Below are 21,494 nucleotides of genomic sequence, written 5' to 3' on the forward strand. Positions count from 1 at the left end.
AATTGATAAAATTGATAAAATATATAGTACAATGTTTCAAATACTTCCTCCCCCCTCTCGATTACTAAGAAATAAGCAATAGGATCCTGGGAGTATACATATATTAGATATAGCTTCAACCAGTCTGGGTCAAACCTCCACAAGATTCCTCAGGGAGTTTCTCTGGAAACTCTCTACAGAAGAAAACAGAAGTTAAATTGTTACTGACCTAGGAAAACCATTTGAACATCAGGTGGACCTGATAAAGTGACTTTTACTGTGAATTATATGATCTCATTTAATGAAACATAGATTTTGAATTATATATTTGAAATTGCACAAGGTGAGACGCAAGAGATGACACTCATTTTTTTCTCAGAATCTTCAACACTAAAATAGATAATAGCTATGTTAACAGTGTTCTTTATAAACATCTATGGAGCAGTTTTCTTCATACTGAGAATTTGCAAAGGGCCTTCCATTTCCTCTTCCCATTCCCTTACCAAGCTACATTATTCAATTTCTGTCAAAGAAATGATGAACAGAAATCAGCTTTACACACCTAATGTGAAACCAGGTAAAAGTTCCCAAATGAATGGCTCTCAAAGGTCAAAGTTTCTATGAAGAGTAGTGTGAGGAATGTAGTCTGTGGCATACCCATATTTTGCTGAAGTTTTCTAGAACTTCACTTTAGTGGTCCTTCTTAAAGATCCATCTCTCATGAATCTTTTGGGGAAACTTCCCTCCTGCACAAAAATATAGTTGAGTTCCCAGCATGTGTTTTTATGACGTGGCTCTTTTTGACTCCAGAAAATTAATATAAAACTCATGAAGTGTCTTAAAATCTGATATAAAATGAGAGAATCTACATTCTTTGGTCTAAATGTTTGTTTATCCATTTCTTGAAGAAAATCTCTTGGTATTTAAAGAAGAAAATCACAATGTTATGGAAATGGAATTTTAATTTGCTAAAGGTCCTCCAATAAATTAAGAAAGGGCTGAGCTACTAAAGCAATATATCTTCAGTTTAAGAAAGAATTTGGAATAAAACTGTCTTTCAGCCTCACAGACTTAAGTAACTATTAAGTATTAAAATATTTAGGAACAGAAGTCACCTGTTGAATATTGCTTTTAATGGTTAAACTTGTCAGAAACATAAATAAATACAAAGGAAGGTAAGAAGAAATGGAGGGCAAAAAAGAAAAAAGAAATAGATAAAAATGAAAGGAAGAAAAAGTGAAAAAGAAAGAAAGATGAAAGTTACAAAATTAAAAGGAGAGTTTAAATATATGTATTTCACTGGACTATAAAACACCTTAAAAGTTTAGAAGAGAAATCATTAAGTGTCTGCTCACAGACTACAATGGAATTAAACCAGAAGTCATTAAGAGAGAGAGAGCTGGAAAATCACAAAATGCATGGAGATTAAACAATACACTGCTAAATAAAACAGTGGCCAGAGCAGAAATCTTAGGAGAAATTAAAAATGTTTCAAACTAAATGAAAATGAAAACAAAACTGTCAAAATTTGTGGGATGCAGTCAAAGAAATGCTTAGAGAGAAATATATAGCACTGAATACATATATTAGAAAAGAAAAAATACATATATTAGAAAAGAAAAAATAAATAACCTAAGCTTCCATCTTAGGAAACTAAGGGAAGAGAAAGAGCAAATCAAATCCAAAGTAAGCAGAAGGAAATAAACAATAAATTAAAAAATAAATAAATAAAATGGACAGCAGGAAAGCAATAGAGAAAGTCAACACCAAAATCAAGAGATTCTCTGTCTACCACCAATATTCATTAGAAAATACAGTAGAAAAAAATATTTTATTCTCAGTAAATGGAAAAATGTAAATTTTCCAGTAATAAAGTTATCAAAAAGCACAAAAACAAAATGATAGAACTACAGAATTTACTAAATTATATAAAATAAAATAGTAAAATAAATGGAGAGCTATCTGTAACTTAGAAATTAACAAGATGAATTTCTAAAAATTTTAAAATAAAAAATGTATTTATTTAACATTTTTAAAAATAAATTTAACATTGCATCAGGAAACAAATGATGAATCCAGCATTTTGAGAAAAATAATAATTAAAAGATGTTTTTACTTTCAAATGTTTAAATACAATATAAAATTAAATAATGTGAAATGAAGAAAGAGATATTAAAATGAAGAGAAACCTGAGAAGCTGGTTAAATTATTGACATTAATGTGATGCACAATTAAGATGTGCTTTTAAATTAGTGGGGAAAGAAAATAATATTTATTACTTAATCTGGAAATTATTTATTACTGACAGTAAAAAGAGGTCCAGAGAATTCTATTTTATGAAAATCAGGCAAATTTAGGATCACTTTTTTAAGAAGCTAAATATGATAAATGAAATAAAAAGCATAAGAAGAAAATAGAGGTAAATATTCTCAGGATGAGCATTTACTCATAGGAAAAAATGGTAAGTCAAAATTGATAGAAATGACTATAGAAAAAAGCTTCTGTATGTCAAATATATCATAAGCAAAATCAGAAGTGAGCAACAAACTGAGAAATTTATGTAAACAAATTACTGATACCCTTAATAAACGCAGGATGTTCAAACAGAAGGGAAAAGTTTAAACATCCAAATTTTAAAAAAGTAAAGGCATTTGAACTGGAAATTCAAAAAAGAAGAAATACAAATGATCAATAAACTTAGGATTATGTTCAAAGTACAAGTAACCAAAAATGTAAAAATTTAATCATTAATGATATTCTTCCTTTTTTTTTTTTTTTACTATTTTACTAACAATACTAGTTAAGATTTATATGTGCTTTTCTATACCGTATCTATCTTATTCCTTGATTGTTCTAGAACATTATACTTTCATAAACTGATAATGTGGTAAATTGTTCAATTTACCTGGAAAATAATTTGGCATGTGAAACAAAAACCTCAAAAGGAATCAATAAAAAAATAATCTTAGATGTTCTTATAGTTATGACAGTGAAAAATTAGCCAATCTAAATGTCCAAAGAGAAAATTGGTAAAATAAATTATAGTATATGTGTATAACATATAGACTTCAAAAATATTTAACCTAATTTTAAATTATTCATGATAAATTGTTATTTTAAAAGAATAAACTAAAATATAGTATGTATAACATGCTCCCAATTTTGTATGACCAAATTAGCAAAAATAAAGTAGATAGATGATAGATAGATAGATAGATAGATAGATAGATAGATTGTATATGTGTGACATGTATATAATTGTATACATACAGTAATAGTTATTCTGAATTTTAAGATTACGGGTGGTTTAGGTTTTATTTGTTTTTCTGTCAAATGTTCTGCTTTGGAAAAAAATAATTCATAAACAAAACTTGAATTTTTACTTCAAGTAAATAAAAATAAATTAAAAATACTTGGTCTACCATACAATTAAAGAGAAAATATAGTATAATCCAGTCAATAGTTTTTCTAAGAAGAACACGGTTTAAAACTCTATGACATGTTGTTTTTAAAAATCTAACACATTTAAGGGCACCTGGGTGGCTCAGTCAATTAAACCACAGTCTCTTGGTTTCTGCTCACGTCATGATCTCATGGGTGGTGAGATTGAGCCCTGCCAGGGCCTCTGTGCTCAGCACTCAGCATGGAGTCTCATGGAGATTCTCCCTCTGCTCCTTGCCCCTCACCTTGAAATAAGTAAATCTTAAAAAAAAAAAAAAATGTAACGCACACACACACACACACACAAAACACACATTTGAATGAAGTGTTAAAGGAATGGTAACTTCACTAAGATGACTTTACAAAATGGTATACAAAAAAATTGCACTATCAAGTCTCTTACCCTCAAAGTGTAATGGTTGCCAAGTTTCAAGCTCTTTCAGTCTGATAAACTGAAAAATCACGACAGAGAGCAATAGTCTAAGGGACCTGCCAGAAGTATAGACCATTGATTATCTGGACAATCATGATGGAACATATTATTTCCAAACCAGTTTTTACTGTGCCTGTGTTACAGATACTTCGGATGAAGGTGAAAGAACACAGAGGCATCTATAAACTGAAGTATTAAAGTGCTGAATAACACCACCAGTACCCATCGCTGCACCTCCCTGAAGGTGGGTGTTTATGAGAAATGTCCAGAGGACAAAAGGAAGGCATTGAATTGGACAACCCCCCGTTGGTAACTTACATCCTGAAACAAGAGATTTGATTACCCTTATCATTATCTCTGCTTGCTGAGCAGAGCTCCCAAAGCTATTAGTGGTCATAAAATTACCCAGCTGTTTTTTAAATTCAACCATAGTATTTGACTCAGTGACCTCTTCGGTCAATGAATTTCACAGGTTGACTATACACATTCATAAGGCATTATTTACCTCAATTTGTTCTGAATTTACTGCCTCTTATTTTTATCAAGTATCTCCTTGTCCTCATCTTATTATGGGACAAGGTTAAAAAACAGTGTCCTTTGTAATTTTGAATGCTTCAATCAAGGACTTTTCTAAAATACATCAGATTTTAGAATCTTTTATTAGAAAAATGAAAAATCTAGCTATATTCCATCTAGTCTCTATTAATATTTTATTCTCACCATGACTTCTTATTACTTGGGTGTGAATTCAATTTCTGTTTTACCTCATTATTCTATTTCTTTCATATTGTTAACAGTACAAGAATGAAAATCATGAATATACAATTTTTTCCAATAAGAAAATTCAAGTTTTTACAATGTGAAAAGATTAAAGTCTTACTGATATTATGATATTCCTTTCATTGAAGTGTCCATTGGTAAAATCAATACATTCAAAATACTTAAGCTTTAAGTTAGCCAAACCAGACTAAGTTAGTATACTCTTCAATAAAGAAATTTTTAGCGTTATCTTTTAAAGCAGATTCTTTCTGCTAGACTGTTCTGGAGCAATTTAGATCCACCAAAATTGTAAGAATGAATAAGTTGGTCATCTAGTCATATCATCCGAATAGGTGTTTGTGTTTTGAGTAACCATAGAGTTGCTCTCCATGAAATGGGTATGTTTCTCATCACAATATTCAGAGCTACACTCATTACTCAGGGAAATAATTTCCATATATAGAATTTATATGTTTTTGTAGAATCATTTTTTGTAGTCATGAATAGTTATGCCATTTATAAAATTAGCTATTTTCAGGCATACAGTCTGGTATAATTTTCTTTTACACAGTACGTTCTTTCATAGTTGAAGCTATTTGATATCCTTATTGCATGTCATCCTGTCTCATACATGTAATAAAGACAGGTAAAATCACTTTAGAAATAAAATAAGGGACACCTGGGTGGCTCAGTGGTTGAGCGTCTGCCTTTGGCTCAGGGCGTGACTCCGGTTGGGGATCAAGTCCCCCATGGGGCTCCCTGCAAGGAGCCTGCTTCTCTCTCCGTCTGTGTCTCTACCTCTGTGTCTCTCATGAATAAATAAAAAAAAAATCTTAAAAAAAAAAAAGAAATAAGACACGATGCATGCATACAAACAATTAAAACTCAAAGAAACCAAAGGGTAGCCTTTCCTTGTTATGAAGCCTTTCTTAAGATATGATCCAAAGAACATTTGCTTGATAAAAATACAACTTTCTGTGTTTCATCCTGGACCAGTGGGGTGGGACTGAGCCAGCCTTTTAAACTAACTCCTTATCTGTGCTCATTACAATTCTCTTTAGGCCTCTTCTCAGGTTTAACACTCTCCCTGGGAAAGTTTTCCATACCTACAGCATCAGCTATACACCAATAACCCCTCAAATTGTGTCTCCAGCTTGGAGTTCACTTTTGAGCTATTAGATGTTACCTTCTGGTTTGTCTCCAAGATATTTCATAATCAAACCAAAATAATGACCTCATTCTAAAATCTTGCCTCCATTTAGTTTCATTTACTTTTCTTGTAAGGAATGGTTCATTTATTGAAGTGCCTGAATCAGAAACCCTTGATCATCTTTTCCTCTTTCCTTCTCCTTTTCAATTTTTAAGGTAAAATGTACTGTCTCTGATCCATTATTGGATTTCTCTTGTATTTTAGGTTTAGAAATGTACTCCTTCCTGAGGTCAGATATGCCATCCTTCTTATTAAATGATGAAGCATAATTGCTGAGTTGTGTGTCAGGGTTAGAGAGCCAAGGTGCTATCATGAAATCGAAAGTAACCCTATTGAGAAAAAAGCCTAAGAGTTTTTTTTAGCAGCAAGCTTACATAATTCAAATCATAATTAATATCAACAGAGGTTTAATGATCACTTATTTAACCTTGTGATTTTGAGAGGAAATCTATTCTAAAGATCCCTGGGTGTCTATAAATAAAAAAATAAGAGAGTTAAAAATACTTAGAAGTTTATGGTGCCCAATATACTTATAATAGTTAAAATCTTACTCTCCACAATATCCCATTTTTGAAAATCTGGGTTAATATGTTTGGAAAAAATATTTACATTTATTTTTCTCTAATAGTTAAATTAGAATTAAGTTGCTTTCAGACATACTTTCACAGAAAATAATTAAATATTCTAAAGGCCTAAACATGTCATTTTGAAAGCTCTCATTTACTCTGCTCTTCTGAAATATTGGTAGGAATGAGGCCATTGAAAAAACATATCTCATTTTAACAGTAACTTTCTCAAACTTCTTCCTTTTTCTCAAATTAAGATTTCTTATTCATTTGGTTTACTTGGTATACCAAGATGTTTATCTCAGAAGGTAGTAATACATTGTGTTATTACCTCAATATAAATTTAAAATTTTGTTATTGGTACTTGCAGGTGAGATTTTACTTTCTAAAACAATACAGAAAGGCAATTATTTTTATTGCTAATTGGGAAGGAACATATAATAATCAAGGTGTTGTGAGTGTATAGTAATTAAGAATTTATTCTATATCAGATGACTTTATTTTTTCCTTGTGTGAAGCTTTGATGAATATGCTAAAATGTATTATGTAGGCATAATTTAATTATGTAACATTTGTTACATACTGATAGAGGTTATAAAGTATAATAAAAAGGACACTTATGAGTCCATCAATATAATTATAAAATAGAGCATCATCATTACTGTGCCCTCAATGGGTATGTGTCTTCTTTATCCCATCCCTCTACCTTTCCAACACTGGTAACCCCCTCTTTAAATTTGTGTTTTAAAAAAAATTGTGTTTACAGTTTCTTTGCTTTTAAAAAAGAGTTGAGTGATATATTATCACTCTGTAGTTTTAAAAATTCATTCACGTAGTTTCAAAAAACTGCAGTTCCTTTATTTTCACTATAATCTAAGATTCTGCTATGTGATTACTCCACATTTTATTTTTCCATTTTCCTTTTGATAGGTTGTCTTAAGTTTTTGCTATTAAAAGAAATAATACTATAAATATTCTTGCACAGGTCTCATGATACACATGTGTAAGGGTTCGCTATGGTGTAGATCTAGAAGTAGAATCACCGAATTGTAAGGAATGAGAATATTCATACTTATATGACAATCAATGTCAAATAAATTTCCAAAGAATTGTCCTACTTTACAATCCTGCTAGCAGCATACAAAAAACCTCATTAATCTATATCCCCCCAAACTTGTAATGTCAATCATAATTTTTGTGATCTGGTGGGTATAACATACTAAACCATTATAGTGTTACTTACTAGTTTTCTAATACTAAGGAAGGTGAGCATGTCTCCATAACTTTATTCACTATTCAGTTTTTATAAATATTTATATTGTTTGCCCATTTTTATATTGGGTTGTTTATCTTTTCTTATTGATTTGTAAGAATACTTTATATACTCTGTATAATTATTTTTCTCCCTTGTATGTATTCAAATATTTTCTCCAGTTTACAGCCTGTTAGCTTAACACACCATTCTTTTTGAAAAATAGAATTTCTTAATTTCTTTTTTCTTAAAAGAGTTCATTTATTTTATTTGAGAGAGACAGAGCGAGTGAGAGAGAAAGAGCAGAGAGAGAGGGAGAAACAAATTCCCCCCATGAACAGGAAGCCTGACACATGGCTCTGATCCCAGGACCCCGCCTGAGCAGAAGGCAGATGCTTTAAAGCTTAACTGAGTGTGCCACCTAGGCGCCCCTAGAATTTCTTCATTTCAATATGTTAAAATGTTTCAACTTTTTAAAGCTTAGAACATTTAATATCTTATTTAAAAATGTTCCTTAAGATCCTAACTATATTTTGCCATATTGAAAAATCTAAAATAGCAATGCTTTCTTTTCACATTTATTTTTTTCTTTTCACATTTAAATATCCAGAGTATCTTTTTAAAAAAACAAAAGATTTTATTTATTTATTTATTTATTTATTTATTTATTTATTTATTCATGAGAGACCAGATAGAGAGGTGGAGACATAGACAGAGAAAGCAGGTTCCATGCAGAAAGCGCAATGTGGGACTTCGTCCGGGGACTCCGGGATCATGCCCTGAGCCAAAGGCAGACGCTCAACCGCTGAGCCACCCAGGCTTCCTAATATCCAAAGTATCTTGATCTTATTTCTATACAGTAATTGTCAAGGAATTCATTATACAGGAATAACTAATCATTCAAGAATAATTCATGGTATCTTTCTCCCAGTTTTCAACAGTGATACATATGCCACATATTTTGTGAACTCTATTCAACAACTATTTGCTGAGTGCTTACTATGAGTCAGGTACACTTCTAGGGGATAGAAATAAAACAGTGAGTAATGGGAGAAAAATGTCTTTACGCTTGGTTCAATTTTGAGTTTCTCTAGGCTCCTGCATTTGTCAGTATCCCTGAATCAATTCCATAATATCTTATTTATTTTATCTGTGTAACAGATAAGTTTTATAATGCTATGGTCTTTTTTTTTTAATTTTATTTATTTATTCATGAGACAGAGAGAGAGAGAGAGAGAGAGAGAGAGACAGAGAGAGAGGGGCAGAGACACAGGCAGAGGGAGAAGCAGGCTCCATGCAGGGAGCCCTATGTGGGACTCCATACCCGGTCTCCAGGATCAGGCCCTGGGCTGAAGGTGGCGCCAAACAGCTGAGCCACCGGGCTGCCCCTAATGCTATGGTCTTAACGTTTGTGTTTCCCCCACCCCAAATTCATACTTTTCAAAGTCTAACTCCCAAAGGTGATAGTATTAGTAGATGGGGCCTTTGGGGAGTGATAAGGCCATGAGAGTGGAACTCTCATGAATGGGACTAGTGCTTTTATATCAAAGAGATCCCACAGAGCTCCCTAACCCCTCTAATCAGGAGGGTCTGTAGCCTGGCCCAGGGTCCTCATCTGGTTACGCTGCAGCCCAATCTCCAACTTTCAGCCTCCAGAATTGTGAGCAACATACCTCTAATGTTTAGAACCAGTTTGTGGTATCTTGTTATAGCAGCTAAAATGAACTAAAACAGGTATCTTATAAGGCCAGTTCTGCTTCTGGACTATTTTGGCAACTATGGATCCCTTGCTCTTACACCCTTTCACATAAATGTTAGAATTAGCTTGTCAAGTTAGACACACATGCACAATACACACACGCAGGAAGTTAATAAAATTGCATTAAATATATAGATGAGTTAAGAGAGAATGAAGATCTTTGTACTATTACTTCTTCCAATTCATGAGCATGATACATCTCTTCTTTTATTTAGGTATTTTTAAAAAATGCTTTTCGAGAAGTTTTTATAAAATTCTCCATTTTTCTTCCAAATCTTCTGTTAGATTGTTCTTAGCTGTTTCCCATTATTATTACTAGTAGTCCTAGTGATATGTTTTCTTATTGGTGGATCGTTGTATACAAAATCCACAAAATCCAATCAATTCTTATATAGTTATCTGATCTCCAATTTGCTAAACCAGATTTTGTTATTTCTAACTATTCGTCTGTTTTCTGTATACATCCATTTCATCAGTTTTTTCCTGTTCAATCCATAATCCTTGGAAAGTTCATGTCCCCCCCCCCTTTTTTTCTCTTTTTAGTCTTTCTGACTCTAGTAGACTTCTTGTATAATGTGGAAATAAGAGCTAACAACAAAAAATCTGGGTAACTCTTGATTTCAAAGGGAATTCTTTTAACATTTCACCAGTAAAGTAATAGTTTCTGCAGTTTTTGGCAGATACACCTTTTCTCTAATAAGAAACTCCCTCAATATTTGTATTTTGTAAATAGCTTTTATTATGAGTGTGTTTTGAAATATATCAAATGCATTTTATGGTATCTAATAAAATGATCATAATTTCCCCATTTTATAATGTAGCATCATAAATGTATCAATTTACTGGTCTTATACTACTCTTGAACTTCTGGACTAAATCCAACTTGCTCGTAGTATACCAATAGATAGAAATTACTGGATTTTTTGCTAATATTTTTTAACATATTTGCATTGTTTCATGAGTTAATGAAGTCTCAAAATTTCCTTTCTCATACTATCCTTATCTACTTTTGTAATTTAAATTAATAAATTGAGTTAAGAAGTATTTCTCTTATTTTTTGGGAACATTTTTAGGAAGTTGAAATGGTTTTGTTCTTTAAAATATAATAGCATTTTCCTGTAAAACGAGAGAATTAGCTTTTTCTTTGAGGGGAAACAACTTATAGGTATACTTTCCTCTGACATTCTTGAATTGTACAGGCTTTTTGCTTCCTTCTCATTCAGATTTAATAAGTTAGACTTTACTAGGAATTTGTCTAATTTTTTCTAGGTTATCACATTTATTTTTAGCCGAAAATTTCTCATATTATTCTCTAACACTTTTTGTCCTTATTGAAATTGTTATTATGTCTATTTCTTCTTTCTGTTTTGGCTTTTTTTTCTTGATTTATAGAATATATTTATATTGTTTAATAATTAGGCTTTTTGTTTACTATTTCAAAAATTTCAAGGACACCTGGGTGGCTCAGTGGACTAAGCCTCTGACTTCAGCTTGGGTCATGATCTCAGAGTCCTGGGATTGAACTGGGCTCCTCACTCAGCAAAGAGTCTGCTATTCCTTCTGCCCCTCCCCACTTGTGTGTGCACGCACTCATGTGGCACACACTCTCTTCTCTGTCTCTCCAAAATAATAAGTAAAGTCTTAAAAAAAAAGTTTCAGATCTTTATTATATTCTTTCTCATTTCTTTGGGTTAGTTCTAATATTTTTAAAATTTTGAGTTGGTTTTTGTGTTGATTAATGTACAGCTTTTCCTATACTCTAATAAGGACATGTAATGGTTCAAATTTCTTCCAATTTATTATTTTTGTTTCTTCAAAAGTTGGATATATAGCTTTTTATTATTTTTTAGTGCTAATTATTTTTCATCTTGGATATGATTTGTGTTTGTCTTAAAGGTATTCAATTAACATTCTAAAATCTATCATTTTAGAACATTTTAATTTTGCTTTTTCAGTAACTTCAAAGTTTATGCCATTGTACCATACAATATACTACAAGGCAATAACAATTGCAATAACAATAACAATTCTTTAAAATGCTCTTTTCAATTGTCTCTAACTTTTGCACTAAGACATTCAAACAATTTACAATTAGTGATTGCATTTTTAATTCTAAATTTCTCTTTTTTCTCTCAATTTGCCTTAATAAGATTTCTTTTCATAATCATATTTTCCTTTCTCATTTTGTGATTCCATTATTTTTTCTTTTAGCATTTTATACGGTTTTGTTTTATATTGTATACTCTCTAATAATTACAATGCCTGAAATCTTTGGATTCTAATCTCTTCTTTATTTCTATATGTATTTGTGTTACTTGATTATAAGCTTATATTGATTGACCATAACTGATAAGAATGTTAAGAGCTATATTACATTCATTCTTAAAAAAAAAAGATTTATATTTGCTTATTCAAAGAGCCAAAAAACACTATTAAGAGAGTTAATGTTAGACTTTTAACTCCCACATGTTGCAAAGGACCAAAGCTTACCAAATATATTTTGTCTCAAGTCTGCCTATCTTTCAGGTTTGTCTAAGGTGCAAGTCTCCCACACTGATTATAGCTGAAATATTTTTATTTTATTAAATGGTTTATTTTTTATCTATTCATGAATCTGGGAGATTTTCTTTATTTTTTATGACCTCAGGAATGCATTAAAAGCATATTTTATGCAGAATCTGGCCTTCTTTCAGTGAGAGGGATTTGCAGTTTTTAGTTCTCCAGATTCCTTGAAAAGAGAGGTTATATTCTCATCATTAGGGTCTCTGAGTAGTCTACTAAATCATATAAATTCAACACAGGTATATGAAAAGAGTCTAGAGTTTCCAGAAACATAATTTTAATAATAGTATCTTTGCAATTTGGATTATTAAAAATGAGAGGAAAAATAGATTAAAACACTAAGTGTGAATTTAGTTAATATTTTTAAATCTTTAATTAAATATTTCACATAAAAGAGAACAAGATACCTCTCATTAATTTTTCCTCCCAATTATGAATATGCTAATAAGCAAAACAAATACAATAATTAAATTAAGTTAAAAATTTTAAATGAGAAAGATTAGAATTGAATGAAAAATTAATTAATAAATCAAATTGTTTTTGTTAATTTGAAATCTGTCTAATGATCATCTAATGCATTAAATGTGACATTTCTGGTTTCATGACAAGGGAATTACTCTCCTAGATCTCTAATTTTAAATATAAAACTTCCAGAGATTTCTTCTGGTTTTTTGTTGTTGTTGTTGTTGTTTTGTTTTTGTTTTTTGCCTGGATTCACTGTCTGATTCAGGCATGATGGCGTACATCAATGTTGGTATGTGCATGTGTTTGTCTATGTGAGTTGTATGGATGGTAGGCTGGCATCATTCCCACAATTTTTTTTTAAAAAGAAATCTTTACCAAAGGAACATCTTTGGATCCTGTTTTAGAACCTTCTGAGCTATGATTTACAGTCAGCAGAATAGGCTCTGTGGCTGTGGACATTATCATAACCATCGACATGGCTGTTCAAGAAATTATAATTTATATCCAGTCCCACCTATAAATGCTAGTTATTTCCCCCACAAAAAAGACCATAACTTAAATATATGTATGTACAGTAAGTAGTAGGACTATTGTCCAATGAGGAATCTCTCCTGAGCCACATTGGCCACATTAGAGCAGTGGTGAGCATCCTGATAGCCAGGAGGGCAGCTGGGATTGCCTACCTTTCTGAGGAGTTCTTAGTCTACACTGGAGGAAATCTAGTTCACTCTCCTTGAGACTGTGGGACTGCCTTTCCTTTATAGCTTGAAAGTTCCTCTAATCCACTGAGATCTCACTGCACTCAGGATATTTAAATCTCAGAACAAGTGTTTTTGAAGGGGTGTATAACATTGAAAATAAGAAATATCGCCTTAGCTTTTGAGTTGATACAGAAAAGGGAAGCTAAGCCATTTGGCTTTAAATTGTTAGAGTTCCTGTCAGAATAGAGTAGTACAAATCCTTCCTTTCATGGTGGGGACTAGAACAGAGCACTCTGCCTTTGTCCCTGGGAAATGTTAAAATGACAACATTTAGAAAAGCTTCAGAAAACAGATGGAATTGTTTAAATTTTTGCAAGGAGAAATGTCCAAAGAAAAGAGTGGGGGGAGGAGAATTGATGTAGTCAAGAGGAAGGAGAAAGAGAGAGACTATCACAGATTACATAAAATGCTTAAAATATTAAAAGAAACTAGTATTTCCAAAATAATAGTGAAAAGAAGGACTTTGAAGTTTCCCTTTATTAAATGAAGAATAATAATAAGAAAAAAACTCATAAATCTGAACTTAGAAGTACAAAAGAAACTGGAGTACTAATATGCAAATTTTTTTCAATAATATACAATTTATTTAAGCTTTACAAAGTAAATGTATACCAGCTTCGTATGGGAGGTGTTTCTAAGGTATTAATATTTATACATTTTATATATGTGATTATATTAATGCTTTTGAGAAATAAGAGACAACTTTCTTATTTTTGGTTTTATTTTTTTAATGCAGTGCTTGACTGGGCATCATCTCTTCATCAAAAGCATCGTGGTGTTTTTCCATTAATCCTAAGGAAATGTTCTTTCATGGCTAGCAAGCAATCTATATAGGTCATTCCCTGAAAAGTTCCATAGACATAGAGGGATTATTTATTTATTATTATTAGCTGTGTGTTGGATACTATTTTAAGTGCTTTAAAAATATTAAGTTATATACTCATACAATCATATGACATAGTACAATTATATGAGGCACAGATTGACTAATTAACCTGCTCAAATCACCTAGCTATGGGTAAATACAGCTTCCAACCCTATGCCTCTGACTACAGAATCTCCTGAGTTCTAAACCACTACATGAAGCCAGTCAGGGAGAACAATGAAAGGAGAACCTATATTTTCTTTTAAATTATTAATTCAGTTTTATCTGAACTGAAAAACAGTGGTAAAAAAAACAAAATCAAAGAGCAACAAAAACAAAATTGAATAGTCTGGCAGATGATCTAATAATTATTACCCAGGTTTGAATGATCTAAATTTTACACAAACACTTCCAAATGAGCATGACCTACGTGAGTCTGAATTTTCTAAAACCAAAAGTGCAACATTCACAGATTGTAAATGGCCATTGGGCTTCCAACTTTATGGAAAGTAATCTGAAAGGAATATATCCATTTTCTGTTATGATTGTATTTTGATGTATCAAAGAGATGGATATAATTAAGATCAGCTAATTTTTAACTTGGTTCCAGAATTAGCTTATGCCCTATCAATTTCTAAAAACTAGAATAATTAAAAAATTATGTTAATATTATAACTCCCAGTAAATATTTATTGAATTAGTGAAAAAAAAGAGATTATTGTGTTTTGTATTAGACTAAAGTTTACATTCAAACTAAATAGTATAACTATAAACACATGGACAAACAGTAAATGATTTGATGTTTAATATATGTATCTGTATTACATATTAAATATATATATTATAAATGTAAAGTTTCCCTTAAAAATAATTCATGTTATTCAAATCCTAAAGGTGAGTGAACCCTAAGAAAACAAAGGAAATTAAATAAGGACAAAAGAGAGATATAAAGTTTTTCAAACCACTAGATTAGGATGAAATTAAGGGCCTTTTGAGGAATACGTCTCACTTTAAGACTTACAATTCCATAAGCTGTTCTTCTTAGGTCTTGATATCCAATCCATTAATCATCTCTAAGGCTCTCTTATTTATATTCTCAAATACTTTTCATAATTTTTGCAGATTAAAACCATGTTACTTCCTTGTCAGAGGCCTCTTGATTTCCTATTCAAACTGTGTCAAAGCATCTATTTTTCCAGGAAAGCTTCCTATGAATAACTTCTTATACTACTTAATTCTAAAATTTTGCTACAACCACACTGTACATCTATTTTGCTATATGCACTCAATGTTTCCTTGCAGTTTGTTTTCTTTAAGCTTTTTCATATATTGATTATTTAAATTCTATAACATATGCTTAGAAAATGTCACTTTATTTGCAAATAAACTTTTTAGTAAAACTACCCAAAATTAATAAAGAAAAATCATGAAATCAATGAAAATGATCCAAACTTTCTGTCTGATACACACACACATGCAAATATTTACAGACGTTATGTAGCTTGCATTCTGAAATTTTTAATGAACATCAAATTATTTTCTAAATTTTGTTCCCATGTTTTTAGTTACAACAATTTCATTAAATTTGTATGGAAAATTTAGAAACACAATAATCTGTTTTCTTTCACACATTCAACAAATCTCTATTAAGAGCCTGCTATTTGGCATGTTTTGATATGGGTTCTGTGAACAGAGTGGGAAATAAAACAAATTTTAGTTTGGGTAAAGTGGTAGCCAATTCAGAAAAACAAATAAAGTTGGATCCTTACTTCAGTTCTCTCTCTCTCTCTCTCTCTCTCTCTCACACACACACACACAAACACACACACACACACACAAAAGGGGAATTGATCAAATTTTAAATTTGGTGCTAAAGGAAAAGATGTTTTAATCAAAAAGTGTAGGGATGCCTGAGTGACTCAGTGGTTGAGCATCTGCCTTTGGCTCAGGGCATGACTCTGGAGTCCAAAGATCAAGTCCTGCATCAGGCTCCCTGCATGGAGCCTACTTCTCCCTCTGCCTATGTCTCTGCCTCTTTCTCTGTGTCTCTCATGAATAAATAAATAAAATCTTTTAAATAATAATAATAATAATTTAAAAATGTAGCCTGAGAGAAAACATACTTCCATGAAGACCCAATAAAGAAGAATATATGTCTTTATATTTTTTTTCTTTTACCATTTTACCAAGGGAAGAATTTGGAACAGATATAGTGGACAAAATTATGTAAAAAAGTCTGAATAGATTTAAAAAAAAAATCTTAAAAAGTACAACACCCTGTCATAGTTAAAAACAAAAACACTGAGAAGACTAGAACCAGAAAAGGACTTCCTCACCCTTACAAATGGCATTTAAAAGAACAAAACCAAAACCAGCGGTTATAAAAGGGTGCCTGGGTGGTACAGTTGGTTAAGCGTCTCACTCTTGGTTTGGGCTCAGGTCATGATCTCAGGATCATGATACTGAACCCTTGTTCGAACTCCTGTGCCCATTCGGCTCCGGGCTTACAGGGAGTCTGCTTGAGGATTCTCTCTCCCTCTCTCTCTGTCTCTCCCCTGTCTCATGCTCTCTCTCTCAAATAAATTAATTGATTAATTTATTTAAAAACCTAGCAGCTATCCTACTTAATGATGAAAGACTGAATGTTATCCCCCTAAGGTCAGGAATAAGACAAGGATATCCACTCTTACCAGTTCTTTTTTTTTTTTTTTTTTTTTTATTTATTTTTTTTTTAAATTTATTTATTTATTTATTTTACAGAGAGTGCACAAGTAGAGGGAGGCACAGAGGAAGAGAGAGAGAGAGGGAGAGAGGGAGGAAAAGAAGCAGACTCCACACTGAGCATGGAGCCCAACTTGGGGCCCAATCCCACAATCCTTGTTATCACAACTTGAGCCAAAAATTAAGGAGTCAGGCACCCAACTGACTGAGCCACCCAGGTGCCCTGAAATTCGTTTTAAGATATTTTAAATGGTGGTGAATTCTAAATTATTTCAGATAGAAGTAATCTTGGAAATATCAGAATCACCACTGTTAACTTGAAATGCTCCATTCATGAAGGAGACATTCACAGAAAAGCAATATATGTTGTGCTCCTTGGAAACTTCAAGGGTCAACAATAGCCCCTCCATTAACTACAAAAACATTAGTTTAAAGGGTTTTACACAGCATCTGTCAAGGCTGAGTCTTAAATGTTACTTCAGTAGTATCCATGAAGAATCTAACTTATTTTAAAAGTTTTTTATTCTTAAAAAATCTACAATTTTACCCACTGTTTATAGCAAACTGAATTTTTAAGAAATACTTTTTTTTACATGGATTATCTTAAGATATAAAGAACCAAATAACTCTTTGGTTTTGTTATATGGGAAAAACAACACACAGTCCTTTAGTCAAACAACTTCGTGATATTTATATTCCATTGCACAGATATGGGTTATACAAATTAGTAACACCCCAGTTCTTTTTAACACTGGAGATTCCAGCCAGGACAATTAGGGAAAAAAATAAAAGGACAGACAGGAAGGAGGGAGGGAGGAAGGATTAGAAAGGAAGCAGTAAAACTGAATTTGCAGAGAACATGATCTTACATATAGAAAACCGTAAGGAACCATAAAAAAATAACTTAAAAATAGAATTAATCAAAAAGTTCAGCAATATTTCGGGATATAAGATTGATACAGAAGACTTAATTGTATTTCCTTATACCAAAAATTAACAGCCTTTTAAATGGAATTGAAAAAACAGTTTCATTTACAACAGCATAAAAAGAATAAAACTCAGGAATACATTAACAAAAGAAGTACAAAATTCATACTCTGAAACTACAACATGTTATTGAGAGGAATTAAAGGGCATGTGAATAAATGGAAAGATATACCATGTTCACAGGTTGGAAAACTTACTATTTTTTTTATTATTTATTTATGATAGTCACAGAGAGAGAGAGAGAGAGGCAGAGACACAGGCAGAGGGAGAAGCAGGCTCCATGCACTGGGAGCCCGATGTGGGATTCGATCCCAGGTCTCCAGGATCGCGCCCTGGGCCAAAGGCAGGTGCCGAACCGCTGCACCACCCAGGGATCCCAAAACTTACTATTTTTAAGACAGCAATATTCTTCAAACTTACCTGTAGATCAAATGCAATCACTTTCAAATTCCCATGCTGATTATAAAATTCATGTGTCTATGCAAGTGGCACTAAATAGGAAAAAAAAGTTCTTGGAAAAGTTGAAAAATGCACACTTTTCAGTTTCAAAACTTAAGACAAAGTTAAAGTAAGTGAAACAGCATAGTACTGACATAAGGACAGACATAGATCAATGGAATAAAATTGAGAGTTCAGAAACAAACCCTTACATCTATGGTCAAGTGGATTTTTAAATTTTTAATTCCTGTTTAGTTAACATACACTGTTATATTCATTTCAGGCTTACACTATATGATTCAACAATTCCATTTTTACTCAGTACTCATCACTGTAGGTGTACCCTTAATCCCCATCACATTTCATCCATCCCCCTCACCCACCTCCCCTCTGGGAACCCTGCGTTTGTTCTCTATAGTTATATCTGTTTCCTGGTCTCTCTCTCTCTCTCTTTAATAGTCAAATGAATTTTAACAAAAATGCTAAGATATTTCAATGGGAAAAGAATAGTCTTTACAACAAACAATACTGGGACAATTGGATAGCCACATGCTACCCAGTTTTAGTTTGGCCAGAATTATTTTGGACACCTTCTTTATAGCCTGCACAAAAATTAATTCAAAATGGATCGTAAGCCTAAATGTAAGAGCCAAAACTATGAACAACTTAAGACATAGGAATAAATCTTGGCTTTGGGTTAGGCAAGTCTCATATACAGGACCAAGTACAAGCAATGAAAAAAATAAATTAGACTTCATAGAAATTGAAAACTTCTGTGCATTAAAAGATAATATCAAAAAAAAGATAATATCAAGAATGGAAAAAATATTTGCAAATTATATCTAGAATATGCTTATTTTTTTAAAGGACTTTTCTTTTTTTTAAAGATTTTATTTATTCATTCAGAGAGAGAGAGAGAGGCAGAGACACAGGCAGAGGGAGAAGCAGGCTCCATGCAGGGAGCCTAACGTGGGACTCGATCCCAAGACTCCAGGGCAATGCCCTGGGCCGAAGGCAGGCACCAAACCGCTGAGCCATCCAGGGATCCCCTATAATATGTTTTAAAAATTGCAACTCAATACTAAAGAGATAACCCAATCAAAAAATGAGCAAAGGATTTGAATAGATGTTTCTTCAAAGGTACAAATGATCAATAATAAAATGAAAAAATGTTCAGCATTATTAGCCATTAGGGACTACAAATCAAAATTACCATGAAATATACTTCACACTTACTAGAATGTATATAATAAAAAAGATAGATCATAACCACTTTGTAAGAATGTAGAGAAATCAGGACCATACACAGTACTGCTAGGAATGTAAAATGGTGCAGCTAATTTTCAAAACAGTATGATAATTCCTCAAAAATGTTGAACAAAACATTGATATTGGAGCCAGCCATTCCACTCCTAAGTATCTACTCAAGAGAAATAAACATATGTCAACACAAAAATGTCTTCTTAGTAGCATTACTCATAACAACCCCAAAGTGGAGACAACCTTAAATGCCCACGAACCAATGAATAAATAAAATATATTCATACAATGGAAAAATATTAAGCCATAAAAATACATAAAATGATATATACTATAACATTGGTGAGCCCTGAAAACATTACTAAATGAAATAAGTCCATTACAGAAGACCACCTATTGTATTATTTATTTATATGAAAGGTCCAGAACAAGCAAATCTATAAAGACAGAAAGTATATTAGTCTTTTCCTAGGCTGTGTGTTTGGGGACAAACAGAGTGACTGCTAGTGGGCATGGGTTTTCTCTGGTGAAGCGATAAATATGTTCTGAAATTCATTGTGGTGAATAGTTGTACAAGTCTGTGAATATATTAAATGAATTGTGTATTTCAAACTGGTGAATTGTAAGTTATGTAGTTATATCTCCATAAATCTCAATGTGTTTAAGAAATGAGATTTTTTTCCCTTACATATCAGATTGACAAAGATCAATTCATTTTAGAAAATCTCTTAAAGCTATGGTGAAAAAGGCAGTATTCAAAAAACTTGGGAGATCAATTTGAAAAAAATATTAGTTAAGTCCAAAGAAACACATACTTTGAATTAGAATGACTTTGCCTGTTTCATTCAGGTATTAACAACATAAATTGTTATATATTTATACAATGTATTCTATACAGCCATTACCAAAGAAAGAGGAAGAGGTCTTGAAACTAATCTGTCCTCATACACTGTCATGAACTCTCTCTACTTATAGCAGCCAGTTACCCAATTTGTTTGACCTGTATGTCCCTTCAAAATTTTAACACAGGAGTCTCTCTCTTTCCCTCCTCTCTTCCTTTCCTCCCAGCCTTTGTCCTCTCTGCTTCTCTCTCTCTCTCTCTCTCTCTCTCTCTGCCATACTTCTATCATAATTCTTGATAATTTCAATATCCGCAGAGATGGTCCCTACTGTAACTTGGTCTCCCATTTCATTAACTTTTTCTTATCATCCTTAGACCTACATTTCCAATCGCCTCATGACCATTTGCACTTATAATTTCAAGCTTCTCACTTTCAGATTTCCTAGTCTTCTCTATCAATTCCTTAATCCTCAAACTTCAAAAAAAATTGCATCACCAGAATCTCTCTTCCACTGACCTGCTACATTTTTTCTGTCCTTCACCCCTTTCATGTGTTCTTTCCATAATTTCCCAGCCTAAATTTCAAGATCTGTCATTAGAAATGCTCCTTTGTTTTCATCCTTTATTCCCCTGACACTTTTTTTTTCCCCAGAGCACTTAGCTAGAAAAACCTTAAATCGCGGGAAATCCAATATCCTATTCACCTAGCACCTGTAATCCTCAATGAATCTAAAACAGTATTCAAATCCATTATCCTAACTTATCATTCTTTGTGTTCATTATCACAAAACTGGGATGGACTGTTACTGCTGCTGGATGTTCCTTGTCCATTTTTTTCTCCTACACTCTCAACTACTGTATCTGTTCTCTCCTTGCTTCCCAAACCTCCAACATCCTTCTTCTTTTTTCTTGGATGATATCCTTCTTATTTTTCTTGAAAAGTGATAACAATCTTAAGAGGAATACAATACCCATACAGCAACACAAATATCCACAGCTACCTGCCTCTGTACCCATGTTATTCTTCCTTCCAAGACTTCGATCCTTTTTTATGCCAAAATCTTCATTTATTTATACAATGGATTACACTGTCTTTGGTTACCAAAGATATTTGTCCTCCTTTCTGTCTTCTGTATTCTCAGTTTTCCCATTTAAAACAAATCATTACCCCTATACTCAATCTTTAAAAAAAAAA

Source organism: Vulpes lagopus, chromosome 6 (assembly GCF_018345385.1).
Source record: "Vulpes lagopus strain Blue_001 chromosome 6, ASM1834538v1, whole genome shotgun sequence".
In the NCBI taxonomy this organism is placed as follows: domain Eukaryota; kingdom Metazoa; phylum Chordata; class Mammalia; order Carnivora; family Canidae; genus Vulpes; species Vulpes lagopus.